The sequence below is a fragment of the Phyllobates terribilis genome, unplaced genomic scaffold (genome assembly GCF_046119375.1).
Source record: "Phyllobates terribilis strain yellow unplaced genomic scaffold, ASM4611937v1 Scaffold_1017__1_contigs__length_469563, whole genome shotgun sequence".
In the NCBI taxonomy this organism is placed as follows: Eukaryota; Metazoa; Chordata; class Amphibia; order Anura; family Dendrobatidae; genus Phyllobates; species Phyllobates terribilis.
The window spans coordinates 399,591-422,899 of record NW_027363777.1 but is presented as its reverse complement, the minus strand read 5'-3'; the positions used below and the strand labels follow the sequence as shown (position 1 = coordinate 422,899).

The 23,309-nt window shown below is 43.6% G+C and overlaps 9 non-coding genes and 1 pseudogene across 9 annotated transcripts; all 10 read left to right on the top strand.

Annotated features, from left to right (window-relative positions):
* Positions 1 to 4,460: 4,460 nt before the first annotated feature.
* LOC141241601 (U2 spliceosomal RNA) lies at positions 4,461 to 4,656 on the top strand. The gene has a single exon (XR_012306336.1). It is a non-coding gene; the product is annotated as a U2 spliceosomal RNA (small nuclear RNA).
* Positions 4,657 to 5,771: 1,115 nt separating this feature from the next.
* LOC141241537 (U2 spliceosomal RNA) lies at positions 5,772 to 5,962 on the top strand. The gene has a single exon (XR_012306274.1). It is a non-coding gene; the product is annotated as a U2 spliceosomal RNA (small nuclear RNA).
* Positions 5,963 to 7,959: 1,997 nt separating this feature from the next.
* LOC141241608 (U2 spliceosomal RNA) lies at positions 7,960 to 8,145 on the top strand. The gene has a single exon (XR_012306341.1). It is a non-coding gene; the product is annotated as a U2 spliceosomal RNA (small nuclear RNA).
* A 1,115-nt stretch (positions 8,146 to 9,260) lies between these two features.
* On the top strand, positions 9,261 to 9,451 carry LOC141241536 (U2 spliceosomal RNA). Its single transcript, XR_012306273.1, has one exon. It is a non-coding gene; the product is annotated as a U2 spliceosomal RNA (small nuclear RNA).
* A 7,132-nt stretch (positions 9,452 to 16,583) lies between these two features.
* LOC141241535 (U2 spliceosomal RNA) lies at positions 16,584 to 16,774 on the top strand. Its single transcript, XR_012306272.1, has one exon. It is a non-coding gene; the product is annotated as a U2 spliceosomal RNA (small nuclear RNA).
* A 1,115-nt stretch (positions 16,775 to 17,889) lies between these two features.
* Positions 17,890 to 18,005, top strand: LOC141241639 (U2 spliceosomal RNA; annotated as a pseudogene).
* A 524-nt stretch (positions 18,006 to 18,529) lies between these two features.
* Positions 18,530 to 18,713, top strand: LOC141241592 (U2 spliceosomal RNA). Its single transcript, XR_012306327.1, has one exon. It is a non-coding gene; the product is annotated as a U2 spliceosomal RNA (small nuclear RNA).
* Positions 18,714 to 19,828: 1,115 nt separating this feature from the next.
* LOC141241534 (U2 spliceosomal RNA) lies at positions 19,829 to 20,019 on the top strand. The gene has a single exon (XR_012306271.1). It is a non-coding gene; the product is annotated as a U2 spliceosomal RNA (small nuclear RNA).
* A 1,118-nt stretch (positions 20,020 to 21,137) lies between these two features.
* Positions 21,138 to 21,328, top strand: LOC141241533 (U2 spliceosomal RNA). The gene has a single exon (XR_012306270.1). It is a non-coding gene; the product is annotated as a U2 spliceosomal RNA (small nuclear RNA).
* A 1,115-nt stretch (positions 21,329 to 22,443) lies between these two features.
* Positions 22,444 to 22,634, top strand: LOC141241531 (U2 spliceosomal RNA). The gene has a single exon (XR_012306268.1). It is a non-coding gene; the product is annotated as a U2 spliceosomal RNA (small nuclear RNA).
* The last annotated feature ends 675 nt before the right edge of the window (positions 22,635 to 23,309 follow it).

The window sequence follows — 23,309 nt, the reverse complement described above, 5'->3', positions numbered from 1 at the left end:
TTCTGTAGGTATTGTGGTCTCTATGGGCACTCTAAGGATAGTTGTGGTGCCACTTGTAGAAATTGTGCCAGTACTGAACATGACACAAAGGAGTGCCCAAATGAAAAAAAATGCTCTTTTTGTCGGACACCTGGTCATTTCTATTTTTCTTGCCCTCACAGGTTCAGAGAGGATGAACAAAAACAAAAGGAGAAGTCCAAGACATCCGGGAATGGACGGGCCAATCAGACCACCCCTCAGGAGGAGGAGCAACAACCTGGAGCCTCGGGAGGTGATAAGGGCGCTTCAACTAGTAACAATCCCTCCGAGTCAATGACAGGTAACTCACAGGAGCCCAGGAGCTGGCTGAAAGACCATAAGGAGGCTAAAAGGAAGGCTGAGAAAGATCATAAAGGGGCGGTCGGTAAGGCCAAAAAAGAGCGCCAAAAGGCTGACACCGAGCCCAAAATTCCCACTGGGTCTCACGAGAGCGAGGGCGGTACGTGGCATTTGGTGAGGTCTCATAATAAGAAAAAGAATGGTTCCGTGGAGGTGGCTAATAGGGAGGAGATGGATACATCCCCTCACGGGGGTGTAGACTCTGGAATCCCGAGGTCCCGGGGCTCTGCTGCTCCAGGTGGGGCCCCGAACCTGGCTGCCTCCGGGGACTCTGAGGCTCCGCCATGTGCGCAGCCTGCCCCTGTGTTACGACCCTCTGCGGGTCAGCAGGGGAGTGCGGAGCCTCTCGGAGACCCACCTGACGAGGACCTAAATGGTCAGCCTATGGAGACCCAGTGTAACCTTTCTCTCAATATCCTTCCGAGCTACACCCCAGTAGCGTCGGGTCTTAATTTAAGTGAATGTTCCTTCTCCGATGATGAAGACTCTTTGATAACGGTGGATTCAGAAGAGGGCGTTGGTGAAAGTCCAAGTGGTCTGATCCGTCCATCGGATAGGTAAAGTCCAGTTTTTGTTTCTTCCTAACCATTTGTTATGATGGCTGACATTAGTGGTGTTTCCCTCAATGTGAGAGGCATAGGATCCAAGACCAGAAGAGCTACTGTTTTACATTTTTTAACCTGTTTTACAGCTTCTGTTTTCTTTTTACAAGAATGTCATATCCCTCATAAGATTTCTTACAAAAAATATAAGGAAGAGTGGAAACATGGTCCATCGGTCTGGTCTGGATCAAATGCAACCGGATCAGCCGGGGTAGCTATACTTTTTAAGGGAAATGTGTCTATTGATTTTATCCAAGATATTTTACCGGGTCGTATTCTTTTAGTTAAGGCTTTTATTGATGGGACAAGATGGCAGTTTTTAAATTTTTATGGGTCACCTGATAAAAATGAAAGGGCTGATATGCTGGAAATTTTACCTTTATTTATTAACATTTCTGAACCTTTTATCCTGGCAGGTGATTTTAATTGTATTTTAAAAGGCGAAAGCCGACGCTCCGGTTCCGTGAGTAGAAATTATGACAAAACGTCTGGAATGTTAAGCAATATTATAAATGATTGTAAATTAACTGATGTGTATAAAGAATGTAACAAGGATAGCCCTATAGACGCTGGTTTCACCTGGAGCAATTCTACATGTAGCTCCAGGATAGATTTTGTTTTAGGTTCAGAAAAAATACTGCCAGTGAAATGTGAAGTTTTAACTAATATTCTCTCAGATCACAAGGTTTTATCTTTTAGAGTGAGGATTAATGGAAAGAAGAAATGTGGTAAGAAATCTTGGAAATTGAATGTGTCCCTTTTAAAAGATCCACAAATTTTATCGGATTTTATTGAGTTTTATGTAAACTGTAGAAAAAGGAAAAACCCCAATATTTCTTTTAGCTCCTGGTGGGATAGAATGAAAATAAACATTAAAGATTTCTTTATAAAGAAAAGCATACAAAAAGCTAAAGAAAAGTTTGAGATCTATAATTTTCTTAATATCAGGTTACAGACATTGTACAAATTCAAAGACAATGGTCTGGATGTAGGTAATGATATATTGAGTCTTAAAGGAGAAATTTCAAAGTGGTTGGAACAAAAAGGAAAAGAACTGATTTTTCGTTCAAAGGTAAAACACGTAGAAGAGGATGAGACTTGTTCCAGGTATTTTTTTAAGAAAAACAAACAGGCGAAAACAATAATTGATAACATAGATGGAGATAATAATATCAACGTTATATTGGATAAGGTAAATGTCTATTTTAATGATCTTTTTAATGTAAAAACTGTAGACCATGATTTAATACACACTTTCCTGGGGGAGATCAAGTCCACCCTAGATGCTGATGCCCAAAGTTTTTTATCCCAACCTCTATGTGAGGAAGAGATTTTAGAAACCATGAAGAGTTTTAAAAATGGTAAAGTGCCCGGCCCTGATGGTATCCCCATAGAGTTTTATATAAGTTTTTATGATATTTTAAAAGATGATTTGTTTAATTTGTTTTCCGAAGTTTTTAATAATAAGGTTTTACTCAACTCATGGAAGAAAGGTGAGGTATCACTACTATACAAAAAAGGTGACAAAACGGATCTTAAAAACTGGAGGCCGATAACTCTTTTAAATAGTGATTACAAAATTATGGCTAAGATCTGTGCAAATCGGTTGAAAAAGGTGATACATAAAGTAATTCATGCAAATCAGGTATGCGGGGTACCTGGGCGTAGTATCTGGGACAATTTAAACCTGGTGAAAGATTGTATTGAAGATGTAAAAACCAGAAAGACAAAGATGTCAATCCTAGCGGTGGATTTTGAGAAAGCTTTTGACCGCGTGTCTCATTTTTATCTTTTTAAAGTTTTAGAAAAAATGGGCATTCCGGGTGGGTTTTTATTGTCTCTTAATGCTTTTTATAATGATTGTACGAGTAAGATTTTAGTTAATGGTTTTAAAACAAAAGAGGTAGTTTTAAAATCAGGGGTGAAGCAGGGTTGCCCTTTGTCCCCCCTGCTTTTTATATGTGCTATAGAACCCCTTTTATGTACAATACGCCGGGATAAGCAAATATGTGGAGTACCCTTACCCGGAGGGAACGGTCTACAAGTTAAAGTTGTAAGCTATATGGATGATGTAGCAGTGTTTGGATGTGATGTACCTTCAATACAAAAAACGATAAGCCAAATTCAGTCTTTTTGTACAGTTTCCGGTTTTAAAATTAATCTTACTAAATGTAATATTTTAAATGTCGGGGGGATGCGTTTACATGATGTACCAATTGCAGTTACAGATTCCATTACTATTTTAGGTGTTTCTTTTAATGAATCTAATAATGGTTTTAATAGCTGGGATGCGGCAGCACAGAAAATTAATCAGAAAATCTGCATGTGGAATATGAGAAAGCTGTCAATGGAAGGTAAAGTTCTGATTGTAAAAATGGTGATATTACCTATCCTGTTATATCTTAGTTTGGTGTTCCCCCCTCCTACAAATTTGTTGAAGCGAATTACAAAAGTATGTTTTACCTTTTTTTGGGGCTCAAAAATGGAGAAACTTAAAAGAGAAATTGTGACAAAGCCAAAGGTTAAAGGTGGGAAAGATTTCCCTGTTTTAGATAAGTTTCTTTTAATACATTTTTTCTGTTTCTGTTTTAAAACCCTTTTTAAAGATAATTACCTTTCCTATTTTATGCGTTTTAACACTGGTTTTCTCATGAGAAGGTTTGGTTGGTTTGAAACGGTTTTATCCTCTCCTTATGCTTTTAACCTACCTGCACATTATGAGATTTTAAAGAAAATTATTCTTGATTTTAATTTGAATAAGAAACAGACAGGGGATCTATGTAACAGCAAGACACTACTCAAACAAATTAGTACTGATGTGACGTTGTGTGATATTGAACGTTATGATGATGACAAAACTGTACACATATGGAAAATGATTAACGCCACTTATCTTTTTAATGTACAGAAAGACATGTCTTGGAGCTGCGCACACCACTGTCTTCCTTGCCGGGCATTCCAGTACAGAAGAGGTTTTGTGAGGTCTGCCATCTGCCCAAGAGAAGGTTGTCAAGAAGAAGAGACAGTGAAGCATCTTTTATGGACTTGTGCTTTTGCTAAAGAGTTCTGGAGAAGATTAATCCCCCTGCTGGAGAAAATGGTGGACCTCAAGGACTTTAATTTTGCATCAGTGTTATATGGTCTTCTGGAATGCCCAACAATGGACCAAAAAATAATGGCGTGGAAGACAGTGAATTGTGCCAAGATAGCGCTCTGGAATGCTAGAAATATTGCTGTTTTTAAACATGAAATGTTACCAGTAGATGATGTTTTAGCCTTTTGTAAAAGTGAAATGTACATATACTATTTATTGGACAGGAAAAAGAATGTAACATTGGCAGGCAAATGGCTTTTTAACCTATGGAATATTTGAAGTCTTGTAAAATTTGCTGTGATGGAATTTTTATTTTTCTTTGAAGTCCCGAAAGTGTAATGTGGATGTAATGGTTTTATTTCTGTAATTTGTTAAATTTTAAATAAACGGTTTTTATCCCCATGTGGGGGATAGCCAAATTAAAAAAAATCTGTTCTTATCAGTTTAATATCTGATACGTCCCCTATCTGGGGACCATATATTAAATGGATTTTTAGAACAGGGAGATGGAAAAAGAGCTTGCTCTGTCCACTCCACGCATTGACCTGGTATTGCAGTATCTCCAGGACCGGTGCACCCCTTCTTTAATGCAGTTTCTAAAATCAGAAAGAATTGAATTCAATGTTTTTTGTTCATTTTGCTTGTTTGTCGGATTTTGGGATGGACTCTTTGGCTCTGCTTTTCTTCTCCTCATTGGATTTTTCATGTTCAAAGTTGCAGAAGCCAGATTACAAGCTCATTTTGGTTCAACTTCAGCAACTGTGCATTGCATTGCCATGTAATGTGATGCAATGCTATCTTTCTAGCTCTCCCTTTTTACTTCCTTTTGGATAAACAGACATATTAGGCAAGCATTTTGGAGCTTTCACCTAAATAACTACAGGTGGTGAGATAAGCTGCACAATATAATTGACCTTTCAGTATATTGTTGCACACACACCATCTATTTAGCAAATGCCCTTGTTATCAACAGCAGCCTTTTAAACTCACCTGAGCTAACAGGTATGTCCGCTGGTTACTCTGCTGCGCTTAAAATTTCTTTTTTGGTTTGCTACAATGCCTTTTCTGAAACGTTGTCTCCTTCTGCTGGAACACTGACTTCTTTCATTTAATGCCTGCAGACTATAAAAGAGAACCCAACCCAAAAAGTTTGGTTGATTAGTCTGTGGCATTCTGTTAAACTGTTGCTTATGGCGGTCTCTGTGAGCTTCTCAGCGACATTCAGCCAGCCAGGTATCCTGCCTGCAGTAGATGGAATGTGGCAATGGAACGCTGGCTGCGCGTGTCATAATAGGCTCTGAGCCTTTATATACCTGTGCACAGCAGCAGCCACCTTCAGTCTGCTGCTGGACAGCCAGCAGCAGCAGCAGCAGGAGAGGTATGTAATCAGGAGCCCTCCTGCTAAGGGTAGACAGCTGCTCGTTCCACCCCACCCCCCGCCTTAATTGGTTCTCCTCCCTTCCAACGGTGTTGAGGCGGGTGGGAACAGCAGGGGGTGAAGGTGCTGTGTTTAAAGAGGTGGAGTTATGCAGATCTAAAACGCGTGGATTGCAGCAGCAGCAAGCCGAAAAGTGCAGGCATGTAAGGGATCTAGAGGTTGACAACATGTCTTCTTAACGGGAGTCCAGGAGCTCATCTCCACAAATGGACTTTTCAGGATCCTTGGGTGGCTCCGTAGTTTGAAACCAATTCTGGTTATCGCTTCTCGGCCTTTTGGCTAAGATCAAGTGTAGTATCTGTTCTTATCAGTTTAATATCTGATACGTCCCCTATCTGGGGACCATATATTAAATGGATTTTTAGAACAGGGAGATGGAAAAAGAGCTTGCTCTGTCCACTCCACGCATTGACCTGGTATTGCAGTATCTCCAGGACCGGTGCACCCCTTCTTTAATGCAGTTTCTAAAATCAGAAAGAATTGAATTCAATGTTTTTTGTTCATTTTGCTTGTTTGTCGGATTTTGGGATGGACTCTTTGGCTTTGCTTTTCTTCTCCTCATTGGATTTTTCATGTTCAAAGTTGCAGAAGCCAGATTACAAGCTCATTTTGGTTCAACTTCAGCAACTGTGCATTGCATTGCCATGTAATGTGATGCAATGCTATCTTTCTAGCTCTCCCTTTTTACTTCCTTTTGGATAAACAGACATATTAGGCAAGCATTTTGGAGCTTTCACCTAAATAACTACAGGTGGTGAGATAAGCTGCACAATATAATTGACCTTTCAGTATATTGTTGCACACACACCATCTATTTAGCAAATGCCCTTGTTATCAACAGCAGCCTTTTAAACTCACCTGAGCTAACAGGTATGTGCGCTGGTTACTCTGCTGCGCTTAAAATTTCTTTTTTGGTTTGCTACAATGCCTTTTCTGAAACGTTGTCTCCTTCTGCTGGAACACTGACTTCTTTCATTTAATGCCTGCAGACTATAAAAGAGAACCCAACCCAAAAAGTTTGGTTGATTAGTCTGTGGCATTCTGTTAAACTGTTGCTTATGGCGGTCTCTGTGAGCTTCTCAGCGACATTCAGCCAGCCAGGTATCCTGCCTGCAGTAGATGGAATGTGGCAATGGAACGCTGGCTGCGCGTGTCATAATAGGCTCTGAGCCTTTATATACCTGTGCACAGCAGCAGCCACCTTCAGTCTGCTGCTGGACAGCCAGCAGCAGCAGCAGCAGGAGAGGTATGTAATCAGGAGCCCTCCTGCTAAGGGTAGACAGCTGCTCGTTCCACCCCACCCCCCGCCTTAATTGGTTCTCCTCCCTTCCAACGGTGTTGAGGCGGGTGGGAACAGCAGGGGGTGAAGGTGCTGTGTTTAAAGAGGTGGAGTTATGCAGATCTAAAACGCGTGGATTGCAGCAGCAGCAAGCCGAAAAGTGCAGGCATGTAAGGGATCTAGAGGTTGACAACATGTCTTCTTAACGGGAGTCCAGGAGCTCATCTCCACAAATGGACTTTTCAGGATCCTTGGGTGGCTCCGTAGTTTGAAACCAATTCTGGTTATCGCTTCTCGGCCTTTTGGCTAAGATCAGGTGTAGTATCTTTCGAAAAGGCGGTTTTGGATGTTGGCCGCCCTAGTAGATTGATACATTATGCACACTGGGGTTTAGGCGCTTGTTAGTATGCCAGGTGGCTAATATAGTCATCTGGTGGAAAGCATGGCCCCCCAGGATCGACGCCATTGGGCCGGGGAAGATCGAAAGCCCAAAGTGTGAAGTGCCCCAGGAGTGGTGACCCTGGGGTGCCTTAACTCACTGGGATTGGGAACCCCACTTGAGTTTATGGCACATTTGCACAAGCACTTCAAATTTTCTTTCTTCGCACACACCCTTATTCCGGGCCTTCTGGCCTTAGGATGGGGAATTTTTCAATTCCCGGTCGAAGGTCCGGGCAGTATTATACTGTGAAACCTTCACTATTTATTTAATTTCTTTGTCACTGTGTGTCCACTTATTCACGTGTGTCACGTCCTACTAGGACTTTGTCGGGATGCGGTTCCCTTACGGGTTCCTCTCTTGGCAGGTCTAGGGGGGGAGTGTGTGGCCATCAGGTTCCGCTCCCCCCTGAACCCCCCCTGGCTCTCCTCTTTTGGGAGGAGAGCTTTGTTGGCTCCCCTCTTCCGGGAGGGGAGCACAGTCTTTGGCTCCCAGTGCCTTGCTCGGGTGAGAACTCGGGCAGGTGCTGGGGGTAAGATTGGGTCGCCTCTGGCTTCGGCTGGAGGTGGCTTTTTGTCCCTGTTCCTCGCTGTGGCCTTTTGGCTCGGAGGGACGGGGAATGGTTTGGGGGACCCTTCTCCTTTTGGAGAGGGTTTCAAGAAGACCAGCATCCTAGTGCACTTTTTTTGTGGCACTTGTCACTTTTTTAAGCGCACTCGGGTTTTGTACACGAATTCGGGCTTTCGATAAAAAAAAAAAAAATCTGTTCTTATCAGTTTAATATCTGATACGTCCCCTATCTGGGGACCATATATTAAATGGATTTTTAGAACAGGGAGATGGAAAAAGAGCTTGCTCTGTCCACTCCACGCATTGACCTGGTATTGCAGTATCTCCAGGACCGGTGCACCCCTTCTTTAATGCAGTTTCTAAAATCAGAAAGAATTGAATTCAATGTTTTTTGTTCATTTTGCTTGTTTGTCGGATTTTGGGATGGACTCTTTGGCTTTGCTTTTCTTCTCCTCATTGGATTTTTCATGTTCAAAGTTGCAGAAGCCAGATTACAAGCTCATTTTGGTTCAACTTCAGCAACTGTGCATTGCATTGCCATGTAATGTGATGCAATGCTATCTTTCTAGCTCTCCCTTTTTACTTCCTTTTGGATAAGCAGACATATTAGGCAAGCATTTTGGAGCTTTCACCTAAATAACTACAGGTGGTGAGATAAGCTGCACAATATAATTGACCTTTCAGTATATTGTTGCACACACACCATCTATTTAGCAAATGCCCTTGTTATCAACAGCAGCCTTTTAAACTCACCTGAGCTAACAGGTATGTGCGCTGGTTACTCTGCTGCGCTTAAAATTTCTTTTTTGGTTTGCTACAATGCCTTTTCTGAAACGTTGTCTCCTTCTGCTGGAACACTGACTTCTTTCATTTAATGCCCGCAGACTATAAAAGAGAACCCAACCCAAAAAGTTTGGTTGATTAGTCTGTGGCATTCTGTTAAACTGTTGCTTATGGCGGTCTCTGTGAGCTTCTCAGCGACATTCAGCCAGCCAGGTATCCTGCCTGCAGTAGATGGAATGTGGCAATGGAACGCTGGCTGCGCGTGTCATAATAGGCTCTGAGCCTTTATATACCTGTGCACAGCAGCAGCCACCTTCAGTCTGCTGCTGGACAGCCAGCAGCAGCAGCAGCAGGAGAGGTATGTAATCAGGAGCCCTCCTGCTAAGGGTAGACAGCTGCTCGTTCCACCCCACCCCCCGCCTTAATTGGTTCTCCTCCCTTCCAACGGTGTTGAGGCGGGTGGGAACAGCAGGGGGTGAAGGTGCTGTGCTTAAAGAGGTGGAGTTATGCAGATCTAAAACGCGTGGATTGCAGCAGCAGCAAGCCGAAAAGTGCAGGCATGTAAGGGATCTAGAGGTTGACAACATGTCTTCTTAACGGGAGTCCAGGAGCTCATCTCCACAAATGGACTTTTCAGGATCCTTGGGTGGCTCCGTAGTTTGAAACCAATTCTGGTTATCGCTTCTCGGCCTTTTGGCTAAGATCAAGTGTAGTATCTGTTCTTATCAGTTTAATATCTGATACGTCCCCTATCTGGGGACCATATATTAAATGGATTTTTAGAACAGGGAGATGGAAAAAGAGCTTGCTCTGTCCACTCCACGCATTGACCTGGTATTGCAGTATCTCCAGGACCGGTGCACCCCTTCTTTAACCCCTTAATAACATCTGACGTACTAATACGCGTCTGTGCCCTGGGACTTAAGAGCCAGACCCGTATTAGTACGTCATCGCGATCGCGCCCGCACACAGGCTGTGCGGGCGCGATCGCCGCCGGGTGTCAGCTGATTGTCACAGCTGACACCCGGTACTATGTGCAGGGAGCGGTCACGCACCGCTCCCAGCACATTAACCCCCGCGATGCTGCGATCGAAGTCGATCAAAGTCGATCGCAGCATTGCGGGGGCAAGGGGAGGTGATCGGCGATACTCACCTCCTCTTCCGGCTTCCAGCGCAGTCTGCAAAGGCTTCCCGGGTGTTGCCATGACGACCCGATGTCGTCATGACAACATCCGGGTCACCAGAGAGCAGGAAGATTGCTTGGACATGCGCAGTGCATCTCCAAGCAATCTTCACACTGTGCACTTCTGACAGCCTTCATGGCATAGGGATGGTGCTCCATTCCTGTGCCATGCAGGCGATCAGAAAAAAAAAAGTGAAAGTCCCAGAGTGGGACAAAGTAATAAAGTGTATAAACTGTGTGAAAGTGGAAAAAAAAAAAAAAAAAAAATGTGCAAAAATATTATAAAAAAATAAAAAAAATAATACACCAAAAATAAAAATATAATGTACCCATCAATAAATATTATTATAAAAAAAATAAAAAAAAAACAATAAAAGTACACATATTTGGTATCGCCGCGTCCGGAACAACCTGACCTATAAAACTGTCCCACTAGTTAACCCCTTCAGTGAACACGGTAAAAAAAAAAAAAAAAAAACAAGCAAAAAACAATGCTTTATCACCATACCGCCAAACAAAAAGTGGAATAACACGCGATCAAAAAGACGTATATAAATAGAAATGATAACGCTGAAAACTTCATCTCGTCCCGCAAAAAACAAGCCGCCATATAGCTCCATCAGCCGAAAAATAAAAAAGTTATAGCTCTCAGAATAAAGCGATACTAAAAAATATTTATTTCTATAAAATAGCTTTTATTGTGTATAAGCGCCAAAACATAGAAAAATGATACAAATGTGGTACCGCTGTAAATGTACTGACCCGAAGAGTAAAGCTGCCTTATCAATTTTACCACACGCGGAACAGAATAAAAAAAAAAAAAAAAAACAATTCCTGAATTGTTGGTTTTTGTTTATTCTGCCTCCCAAAAATCGGAATAGAAAGCGATCAAAAAATGTCACGTGCCTGAAAATGGCACCAATAACAACGTCAAGTCATCCCGCAAAAAACGAGCCGTCACATGACTGTCTGCCAAAATCTGGAAAAATTATAGCTCTCAAAATATGGCGATGCAAAAACTAGATTTTACAAAAAATGCGTCTTTTAGTGTGTGACAGCTGTCAGTCATAAAAACCCCATATGATTCTGGCATTGCTGTAATCACACCGACCCGAAGAATAAAGTCGTCTAATCACTTATACCGCACAAGGAACGGCGTCAAAAATAAACTCTTGAGTTAGGATTGGGCTAGGGTTAGGGCTGGGTTTGGGGCTAGGGCTGTGCTGGGGCTAGGGTTGTGCTGGGGCTAGGGTTGTGCTGGGGCTAGGGTTGTGCTAGGGTTAGGGCTGGGGTTGGGATTTTTTTCAAAAGTAAGAAAAAAAGATGACGATATGGCGACTAGTGTTGAGAGCAAGTGCTCGCTACTTGAGTTTGCATCGGGTGCTCTGGTATGCATTTAGTATCGTGGGTATTTGAGTGACATGCTCGAGTCTCTGCCCCATATGCTTCGCGGCCAAAAAACTTTACGGGGATTGCCTGCCATGCACGAGCGATCCCCGCATGTTTTTTTTTGGGTGTCTAATAACCGTGAAACATGCGGAGCAGGGACTCAAGCATGTCACTCGAGCACACGCTGTACATGGTGCATACCTGAGTACCCGATGCAAACTCAAGTAGCGAGCACTTGCGCTCAAGAATAATGAAAACTTATTCAATATGATGACCTAATGTAAACAAATAATGTGCCGTACCTCTGGGTTCAAAATGTTCACTATACACCTTAATAAAATCTTTGAGGGGTATAGTTTCCAAAATGGGGACACTTGTGGGGGAGCTCCACTGTTTAGGCACATCACGGGCTCTCCAAACGCGACATGGTGTCCGCTAACAAATTGAATGGAAAATCGGCTCAAATTGTTAGCGGACGCCATGTTGCGTTTGGAGAGCCCCTGTGTGTCCAAACATTGGAGCTCCCCCACAAGTGACCCCATTTTGGAAACTAGACCCCCCAAGGCACCTATCTAGATGCATAGTGAGCACTTAGAACCCCCAGGTGCTTCACAAATTGATTCGTAAAAATGAAAAAGTGAAAATAAAACACTTTTTCATTTTTATGAATCAATTTGTGAAGCAACTGGGGTTCCAAGTGCTCACTATGAATCTAGATAGGTGCCTTGGGGGGTCTAGTTTCCAAAATGGGGTCACTTGTGGGGGAGCTCCAATGTTTGGGCACACAGGGACTCTCTAAATGCAACATGGTATCCGCTAACAAATTGAATGGAAAATCGGCTCAAATTGTTAGCGGACACCACATTGCGTTTGGAGAGCCCCTCTGTGCCCAAACTTTGGAGCTCCCCCACAAGTGACCCCATTTTGGAAACTAGACCCCCCAAGGCACCTTTCTAGATGCATAGTGAGCACTTGGAACCCCCAGGTGCTTCACAAATTGATTCGTAAAAATGAAAAAGTGAAAAAAAAAACACTTTTTCATTTTTATGAATCAATTTGTGAAGCACCTGGGGTTCCAAGTGCTCACTATGAATCTAGATAGGTGCCTTGGGGGGTCTAGTTTCCAAAATGGGGTCACTTGTGGGGGAGCTCCAATGTTTGGGCACACAGGGACTCTCTAAATGCAACATGGTATCCGCTAACAAATTGAATGGAAAATCGGCTCAAATTGTTAGCGGACACCACATTGCGTTTGGAAAGCCCCTCTGTGCCCAAACTTTGGAGCTCCCCCACAAGTGACCCCATTTTGGAAACTAGACCCCCCAAGGCACCTTTCTAGATGCATAGTGAGCACTTTTAACCCCCAGGTGCTTCACAAATTAATTCGTAAAAATGAAAAAGTGAAAAAAAAAACACTTTTTCATTTTTATGAATCAATTTGTGAAGCACCTGGGGTTCCAAGTGCTCACTATGAATCTAGATAGGTGCCTTGGGGGGTCTAGTTTCCAAAATGGGGACACTTGTGGGGGAGCTCCAATGTTTGGGCACACAGGGACTCTCCAAATGCAACATGATATCCGCTAACAAATTGTCGGCTCAAATTGTTAGCGGATATCATGTTGCATTTGGAGAGTCCCTGTGTGCCCAAACATTGGAGCTCCTCCACAAGTGACCCTATTTTGGAAACTAGACCCCCCAAGGCACCTATCTAGATGCATAGTGAGCACTTGGAACCCCTAGGTGCTTCACAAATTAATTCGTAAAAATGAAAAAGTGTTTTTTTTTTCACTTTTTCATTATTACGAATCAATTTGTGAAGCACCTGGGGGTTCCAAGTGCTCACTATGCATCTAGAAAGGTGCCTTGGGGGGTCTAGTTTCCAAAATGGGGTCACTTGTGGGGGAGCTCCAAAGTTTGGGCACAGAGGGGCTCTCCAAACGCAATGTGGCGTCCGCTAACAATTTGAGCCGATTTTCCATTCAATTTGTTAGCGGATACCATGTTGCATTTAGAGAGTCCCTGTGTGCCCAAACATTGGAGCTCCCCCACAAGTGACCCCATTTTGGAAACTAGACCCCCCAAGGCACCTATCTAGATGCATAGTAAGCACTTGGAACCCCTAGGTGCTTCACAAATTGATTCGTAAAAATGAAAAAGTGTTTTTTTTTTCACTTTTTCATTATTACGAATCAATTTGTGAAGCACCTGGGGGTTCCAAGTGCTCACTATGCATCTAGAAAGGTGCCTTGGGGGGTTTAGTTTCCAAAATGGGGTCACTTGTGGGGGAGCTCCAAAGTTTGGGCACAGAGGGGCTCTCCAAACGCAATGTGGCGTCCGCTAACAATTTGAGCCGATTTTCCATTCAATTTGTTAGCGGATACCATGTTGCATTTAGAGAGTCCCTGTGTGCCCAAACATTGGAGCTCCCCCACAAGTGACCCCATTTTGGAAACTAGACCCCCCAAGGCACCTATCTAGATGCATAGTGAGCACTTGGAACCCCTAGGTGCTTCACAAATTGATTCGTAAAAATGAAAAAGTGTTTTTTTTTTCACTTTTTCATTATTACGAATCAATTTGTGAAGCACCTGGGGGTTCCAAGTGCTCACTATGCATCTAGAAAGGTGCCTTGGGGGGTCTAGTTTCCAAAATGGGGTCACTTGTGGGGGAGCTCCAAAGTTTGGGCACAGAGAAGCTCTCCAAACGCAATGTGGTGTCCGCTAACAATTTGAGCCGATTTTCCATTCAATTTGTTAGCGGACACCATGTTGCATTTAGAGAGCCGCTGTGTGCCCAAATATTGGAGCTCCCCCACAAGTGACCCCATTTTGGAAACTAGACCACCCAAGGCACCTATCTAGATGCATAGTGAGCACTTGGAACCCTCAGGTGCTTCACAAATTGATTCATACAAATGAAAAAGTGTTTTTTTTTTCACTTTTTCATTGTTACGAATCAATTTGTGAAGCACCTGGGGGTTCCAAGTGCTCACTATGCATCTAGATAGGTGCCTTGGGGGGTCTAGTTTCCAAAATGGGGTCACTTGTGGGGGAGCTCCAATGTTTGGGCACACAGGGACTCTCTAAATGCAACATGGTGTCCTCTAACAAATTTAACGGAAAATCGGCTCAAATTGTTAGCGACACCATGTTGCGTTTGGAGAGCCGCTGTGTGCCCAAACATTGGAGCTACCCCACAAGTGACCCCATTTTGGAAACTAGACCCCCCAAGGCACCTATCTAGATGCATTGTGAGCACTTGGAGCACTCAGGTGCTTCACAAATTGATTCATAAAAATGAAAAAGTGTTTTTTTTTTTCACTTTTTCATTGTTACGAATCAATTTGTGAAGCACCTGGGGGTTGCAAGTGCTCACTATGCATCTAGAAAGGTGCCTTGGGGGGTCTAGTTTCCAAAATGGGGTCACTTGTGGGGGAGCTCCAAAGTTTGGGCACACATGGGCTCTCCAAACACAACATGGCGTCCGCTAATTATTCAAGCAAATTTTACAATTAAAAAGTCAAATAGCGCTCCTTCCCTTCCGAGCCCTGCCGTGCGCCCAAACAGTATTTTTTCCCCAAATATTGGGTATCTGCGTGCCCAGGGGAAATTGCACAACAAATTTTGCGGTCCATTTTTTCTTGTTACCCCTGTGAAAATAAAAAAAATTGGGTCTAAATTAACATTTTTGTGAAAAAAGTTAAATGTTCATTTTTTTCTTCCACATTCAAAAAATTCCTGTGAAGCACCTGAAGGGTTAATAAAGTTCTTGAATGTGGTTTTGAGCACCTTGAGGGGTGCAGTTTTTAGAATGGTGTCACTTTTGGGTATTTTCTGTCATAAAGACCTCTCAAAGTGACTTCAAATGTGATGTGGTCCCTAAAAAAATGGTTTTGTAAATTTTGTTGGAAAAATGAGAAATCGCTGGTCAACTTTTAACCCTTATAGCTCCCTAACAAAAAAAAATTTTGGTTCCAAAATTGTGCTGATGTAAAGTAGACATGTGGGAAATGTTATTTATTAACTCTTTTGTGTGACATATCGCTCTGATTTCAGGGCTTAAAAATTCAAATTTTGAAAATTGCAAAATTTTCAAAATTTTCGCCAAATTTCCGTTTTTTTCACAAATAAACGCAAGTGATATCGAAGAAATTTTTCCACAATCATGAAGTACAATACGTCACGAAAAAACAGTCTCAGAATCAGGGGGATCCGTTGAAGCGTTCGAGAGTAATTACCTCATAAAGTGACAGTGGTCAGAATTGTAAAAATTGGCCCGGTCATTAACGTGCAAACCACCCGCGGGGCTTAAGGGGTTAATGCAGTTTCTAAAATCAGAAAGAATTGAATTCAATGTTTTTTGTTCATTTTGCTTGTTTGTCGGATTTTGGGATGGACTCTTTGGCTTTGCTTTTCTTCTCCTCATTGGATTTTTCATGTTCAAAGTTGCAGAAGCCAGATTACAAGCTCATTTTGGTTCAACTTCAGCAACTGTGCATTGCATTGCCATGTAATGTGATGCAATGCTATCTTTCTAGCTCTCCCTTTTTACTTCCTTTTGGATAAACAGACATATTAGGCAAGCATTTTGGAGCTTTCACCTAAATAACTACAGGTGGTGAGATAAGCTGCACAATATAATTGACCTTTCAGTATATTGTTGCACACACACCATCTATTTAGCAAATGCCCTTGTTATCAACAGCAGCCTTTTAAACTCACCTGAGCTAACAGGTATGTGCGCTGGTTACTCTGCTGCGCTTAAAATTTCTTTTTTGGTTTGCTACAATGCCTTTTCTGAAACGTTGTCTCCTTCTGCTGGAACACTGACTTCTTTCATTTAATGCCTGCAGACTATAAAAGAGAACCCAACCCAAAAAGTTTGGTTGATTAGTCTGTGGCATTCTGTTAAACTGTTGCTTATGGCGGTCTCTGTGAGCTTCTCAGCGACATTCAGCCAGCCAGGTATCCTGCCTGCAGTAGATGGAATGTGGCAATGGAACGCTGGCTGCGCGTGTCATAATAGGCTCTGAGCCTTTATATACCTGTGCACAGCAGCAGCCACCTTCAGTCTGCTGCTGGACAGCCAGCAGCAGCAGCAGCAGGAGAGGTATGTAATCAGGAGCCCTCCTGCTAAGGGTAGACAGCTGCTCGTTCCACCCCACCCCCCGCCTTAATTGGTTCTCCTCCCTTCCAACGGTGTTGAGGCGGGTGGGAACAGCAGGGGGTGAAGGTGCTGTGTTTAAAGAGGTGGAGTTATGCAGATCTAAAACGCGTGGATTGCAGCAGCAGCAAGCCGAAAAGTGCAGGCATGTAAGGGATCTAGAGGTTGACAACATGTCTTCTTAACGGGAGTCCAGGAGCTCATCTCCACAAATGGACTTTTCAGGATCCTTGGGTGGCTCCGTAGTTTGAAACCAATTCTGGTTATCGCTTCTCGGCCTTTTGGCTAAGATCAAGTGTAGTATCTGTTCTTATCAGTTTAATATCTGATACGTCCCCTATCTGGGGACCATATATTAAATGGATTTTTAGAACAGGGAGATGGAAAAAGAGCTTGCTCTGTCCACTCCACGCATTGACCTGGTATTGCAGTATCTCCAGGACCGGTGCACCCCTTCTTTAATGCAGTTTCTAAAATCAGAAAGAATTGAATTCAATGTTTTTTGTTCATTTTGCTTGTTTGTCGGATTTTGGGATGGACTCTTTGGCTTTGCTTTTCTTCTCCTCATTGGATTTTTCATGTTCAAAGTTGCAGAAGCCAGATTACAAGCTCATTTTGGTTCAACTTCAGCAACTGTGCATTGCATTGCCATGTAATGTGATGCAATGCTACCTTTCTAGCTCTCCCTTTTTACTACCTTTTGGATAAACAGACATATTAGGCAAGCATTTTGGAGCTTTCACCTAAATAACTACAGGTGGTGAGATAAGCTGCACAATATAATTGACCTTTCAGTATATTGTTGCACACACACCATCTATTTAGCAAATGCCCTTGTTATCAACAGCAGCCTTTTAAACTCACCTGAGCTAACAGGTATGTGCGCTGGTTACTCTGCTGCGCTTAAAATTTCTTTTTTGGTTTGCTACAATGCCTTTTCTGAAACGTTGTCTCCTTCTGCTGGAACACTGACTTCTTTCATTTAATGCCTGCAGACTATAAAAGAGAACCCAACCCAAAAAGTTTGGTTGATTAGTCTGTGGCATTCTGTTAAACTGTTGCTTATGGCGGTCTCTGTGAGCTTCTCAGCGACATTCAGCCAGCCAGGTATCCTGCCTGCAGTAGATGGAATGTGGCAATGGAACGCTGGCTGCGCGTGTCATATTAGGCTCTGAGCCTTTATATACCTGTGCACAGCAGCAGCCACCTTCAGTCTGCTGCTGGACAGCCAGCAGCAGCAGCAGCAGGAGAGCTATGTAATCAGGAGCCCTCCTGCTAAGGGTAGACAGCTGCTCGTTCCACCCCACCCCCCGCCTTAATTGGTTCTCCTCCCTTCCAACGGTGTTGAGGCGGGTGGGAACAGCAGGGGGTGAAGGTGCTGTGTTTAAAGAGGTGGAGTTATGCAGATCTAAAACGCGTGGATTGCAGCAGCAGCAAGCCGAAAAGTGCAGGCATGTAAGGGATCTAGAGGTTGACAACATGTCTTCTTAACGGGAGTCCAGGAGCTCATCTCCACAAATGGACTTTTCAGGATCCTTGGGTGGCTCCGTAGTTTGAAACCAATTCTGGTTATCGCTTCTCGGCCTTTTGGCTAAGATCAAGTGTAGTATCTTTTGAAAAGGCAGTTTTGTCCTTGGGCTGCCCTAGTAAATTGATGCATATTACACACTGGTTTGGTGCACTTGTTAGTACGCCAGGTGGCTCATAGAGTTATCTGATGGAAAACATGGCCCTCCAGGATTGAAGTCACTAGGCTGGGTAAGTGTGAGGGCTTTGGAGCAATGTGCCCCAGGAGTAGGCGCCCTGGTGGGAGTCCAAGCTTACTGGGACTGGGAACCCCAGAAAGACTTGGCTTCGTAGCACGCCGCACCTTTGCCAATCATACTTTCTGAGCAACCCCCCCTATTCCTGGCCTCCGGGCTAGGAAGGGGAATTTTTATAAACCCGGTCGGAGGTCCGGTCAGCTTTGGGCTGAGAAACCAACACAGGCTCCAGCTCCACTAGGGTGGCAGCCTAGATGGAAGCTGGGAGCACGAAAACGGCTCTTCTCCGGCTTCGGCCAGGGAGAGCATCGGAGATCCCTGACCCTCGCTGTGGCCTTCTGGCTCGGAGGGATGGGGATGGTTTATTGGGGACCCTCTCCTCCGGGAAGGGTCCACATGAATCCTCGACTCGTGCGCTGTTTTGGTGTGACTTCGGTCACATTTTTCAGTGCCTTGGATGCAGCTTCAATCAAAAAAAATCTGTTCTTATCAGTTTAATATCTGATACGTCCCCTATCTGGGGACCATATATTAAATGGATTTTTAGAACAGGGAGATGGAAAAAGAGCTTGCTCTGTCCACTCCACGCATTGACCTGGTATTGCAGTATCTCCAGGACCGGTGCACCCCTTCTTTAATGCAGTTTCTAAAATCAGAAAGAATTGAATTCAATGTTTTTTGTTCATTTTGCTTGTTTGTCGGATTTTGGGATGGACTCTTTGGCTTTGCTTTTCTTCTCCTCATTGGATTTTTCATGTTCAAAGTTGCAGAAGCCAGATTACAAGCTCATTTTGGTTCAACTTCAGCAACTGTGCATTGCATTGCCATGTAATGTGATGCAATGCTATCTTTCTAGCTCTCCCTTTTTACTTCCTTTTGGATAAACAGACATATTAGGCAAGCATTTTGGAGCTTTCACCTAAATAACTACAGGTGGTGAGATAAGCTGCACAATATAATTGACCTTTCAGTATATTGTTGCACACACACCATCTATTTAGCAAATGCCCTTGTTATCAACAGCAGCCTTTTAAACTCACCTGAGCTAACAGGTATGTGCGCTGGTTACTCTGCTGCGCTTAAAATTTCTTTTTTGGTTTGCTACAATGCCTTTTCTGAAACGTTGTCTCCTTCTGCTGGAACACTGACTTCTTTCATTTAATGCCTGCAGACTATAAAAGAGAACCCAACCCAAAAAGTTTGGTTGATTAGTCTGTGGCATTCTGTTAAACTGTTGCTTATGGCGGTCTCTGTGAGCTTCTCAGCGACATTCAGCCAGCCAGGTATCCTGCCTGCAGTAGATGGAATGTGGCAATGGAACGCTGGCTGCGCGTGTCATAATAGGCTCTGAGCCTTTATATACCTGTGCACAGCAGCAGCCACCTTCAGTCTGCTGCTGGACAGCCAGCAGCAGCAGCAGCAGGAGAGGTATGTAATCAGGAGCCCTCCTGCTAAGGGTAGACAGCTGCTCGTTCCACCCCACCCCCCGCCTTAATTGGTTCTCCTCCCTTCCAACGGTGTTGAGGCGGGTGGGAACAGCAGGGGGTGAAGGTGCTGTGTTTAAAGAGGTGGAGTTATGCAGATCTAAAACGCGTGGATTGCAGCAGCAGCAAGCCGAAAAGTGCAGGCATGTAAGGGATCTAGAGGTTGACAACATGTCTTCTTAACGGGAGTCCAGGAGCTCATCTCCACAAATGGACTTTTCAGGATCCTTGGGTGGCTCCGTAGTTTGAAACCAATTCTGGTTATCGCTTCTCGGCCTTTTGGCTAAGATCAAGTGTAGTATCTGTTCTTATCAGTTTAATATCTGATACGTCCCCTATCTGGGGACCATATATTAAATGGATTTTTAGAACAGGGAGATGGAAAAAGAGCTTGCTCTGTCCACTCCACGCATTGACCTGGTATTGCAGTATCTCCAGGACCGGTGCACCCCTTCTTTAATGCAGTTTCTAAAATCAGAAAGAATTGAATTCAATGTTTTTTGTTCATTTTGCTTGTTTGTCGGATTTTGGGATGGACTCTTTGGCTTTGCTTTTCTTCTCCTCATTGGATTTTTCATGTTCAAAGTTGCAGAAGCCAGATTACAAGCTCATTTTGGTTCAACTTCAGCAACTGTGCATTGCATTGCCATGTAATGTGATGCAATGCTATCTTTCTAGCTCTCCCTTTTTACTTCCTTTTGGATAAACAGACATATTAGGCAAGCATTTTGGAGCTTTCACCTAAATAACTACAGGTGGTGAGATAAGCTGCACAATATAATTGACCTTTCAGTATATTGTTGCACACACACCATCTATTTAGCAAATGCCCTTGTTATCAACAGCAGCCTTTTAAACTCACCTGAGCTAACAGGTATGTGCGCTGGTTACTCTGCTGCGCTTAAAATTTCTTTTTTGGTTTGCTACAATGCCTTTTCTGAAACGTTGTCTCCTTCTGCTGGAACACTGACTTCTTTCATTTAATGCCTGCAGACTATAAAAGAGAACCCAACCCAAAAAGTTTGGTTGATTAGTCTGTGGCATTCTGTTAAACTGTTGCTTATGGCGGTCTCTGTGAGCTTCTCAGCGACATTCAGCCAGCCAGGTATCCTGCCTGCAGTAGATGGAATGTGGCAATGGAACGCTGGCTGCGCGTGTCATAATAGGCTCTGAGCCTTTATATACCTGTGCACAGCAGCAGCCACCTTCAGTCTGCTGCTGGACAGCCAGCAGCAGCAGCAGCAGCAGGAGAGGTATGTAATCAGGAGCCCTCCTGCTAAGGGTAGACAGCTGCTCGTTCCACCCCACCCCCCGCCTTAATTGGTTCTCCTCCCTTCCAACGGTGTTGAGGCGGGTGGGAACAGCAGGGGGTGAAGGTGCTGTGTTTAAAGAGGTGGAGTTATGCAGATCTAAAACGCGTGGATTGCAGCAGCAGCAAGCCGAAAAGTGCAGGCATGTAAGGGATCTAGAGGTTGACAACATGTCTTCTTAACAGGAGTCCAGGAGCTCATCTCCACAAATGGACTTTTCAGGATCCTTGGGTGGCTCCGTAGTTTGAAACCAATTCTGGTTATCGCTTCTCGGCCTTTTGGCTAAGATCAAGTGTAGTATCTGTTCTTATCAGTTTAATATCTGATACGTCCCCTATCTGGGGACCATATATTAAATGGATTTTTAGAACAGGGAGATGGAAAAAGAGCTTGCTCTGTCCACTCCACGCATTGACCTGGTATTGCAGTATCTCCAGGACCGGTGCACCCCTTCTTTAATTCAGTTTCTAAAATCAGAAAGAATTGAATTCAATGTTTTTTGTTCATTTTGCTTGTTTGTCGGATTTTGGGATGGACTCTTTGGCTTTGCTTTTCTTCTCCTCATTGGATTTTTCATGTTCAAAGTTGCAGAAGCCAGATTACAAGCTCATTTTGGTTCAACTTCAGCAACTGTGCATTGCATTGCCATGTAATGTGATGCAATGCTATCTTTCTAGCTCTCCCTTTTTACTTCCTTTTGGATAAACAGACATATTAGGCAAGCATTTTGGAGCTTTCACCTAAATAACTACAGGTGGTGAGATAAGCTGCACAATATAATTGACCTTTCAGTATATTGTTGCACACACACCATCTATTTAGCAAATGCCCTTGTTATCAACAGCAGCCTTTTAAACTCACCTGAGCTAACAGGTATGTGCGCTGGTTACTCTGCTGCGCTTAAAATTTCTTTTTTGGTTTGCTACAATGCCTTTTCTGAAACGTTGTCTCCTTCTGCTGGAACACTGACTTCTTTCATTTAATGCCTGCAGACTATAAAAGAGAACCCAACCCAAAAAGTTTGGTTGATTAGTCTGTGGCATTCTGTTAAACTGTTGCTTATGGCGGTCTCTGTGAGCTTCTCAGCGACATTCAGCCAGCCAGGTATCCTGCCTGCAGTAGATGGAATGTGGCAATGGAACGCTGGCTGCGCGTGTCATAATAGGCTCTGAGCCTTTATATACCTGTGCACAGCAGCAGCCACCTTCAGTCTGCTGCTGGACAGCCAGCAGCAGCAGCAGCAGGAGAGGTATGTAATCAGGAGCCCTCCTGCTAAGGGTAGACAGCTGCTCGTTCCACCCCACCCCCCGCCTTAATTGGTTCTCCTCCCTTCCAACGGTGTTGAGGCGGGTGGGAACAGCAGGGGGTGAAGGTGCTGTGTTTAAAGAGGTGGAGTTATGCAGATCTAAAACGCGTGGATTGCAGCAGCAGCAAGCCGAAAAGTGCAGGCATGTAAGGGATCTAGAGGTTGACAACATGTCTTCTTAACGGGAGTCCAGGAGCTCATCTCCACAAATGGACTTTTCAGGATCCTTGGGTGGCTCCGTAGTTTGAAACCAATTCTGGTTATCGCTTCTCGGCCTTTTGGCTAAGATCAAGTGTAGTATCTGTTCTTATCAGTTTAATATCTGATACGTCCCCTATCTGGGGACCATATATTAAATGGATTTTTAGAACAGGGAGATGGAAAAAGAGCTTGCTCTGTCCACTCCACGCATTGACCTGGTATTGCAGTATCTCCAGGACCGGTGCACCCCTTCTTTAATGCAGTTTCTAAAATCAGAAAGAATTGAATTCAATGTTTTTTGTTCATTTTGCTTGTTTGTCGGATTTTGGGATGGACTCTTTGGCTTTGCTTTTCTTCTCCTCATTGGATTTTTCATGTTCAAAGTTGCAGAAGCCAGATTACAAGCTCATTTTGGTTCAACTTCAGCAACTGTGCATTGCATTGCCATGTAATGTGATGCAATGCTATCTTTCTAGCTCTCCCTTTTTACTTCCTTTTGGATAAACAGACATATTAGGCAAGCATTTTGGAGCTTTCACCTAAATAACTACAGGTGGTGAGATAAGCTGCACAATATAATTGACCTTTCAGTATATTGTTGCACACACACCATCTATTTAGCAAATGCCCTTGTTATCAACAGCAGCCTTTTAAACTCACCTGAGCTAACAGGTATGTGCGCTGGTTACTCTGCTGCGCTTAAAATTTCTTTTTTGGTTTGCTACAATGCCTTTTCTGAAACGTTGTCTCCTTCTGCTGGAACACTGACTTCTTTCATTTAATGCCTGCAGACTATAAAAGAGAACCCAACCCAAAAAGTTTGGTTGATTAGTCTGTGGCATTCTGTTAAACTGTTGCTTATGGCGGTCTCTGTGAGCTTCTCAGCGACATTCAGCCAGCCAGGTATCCTGCCTGCAGTAGATGGAA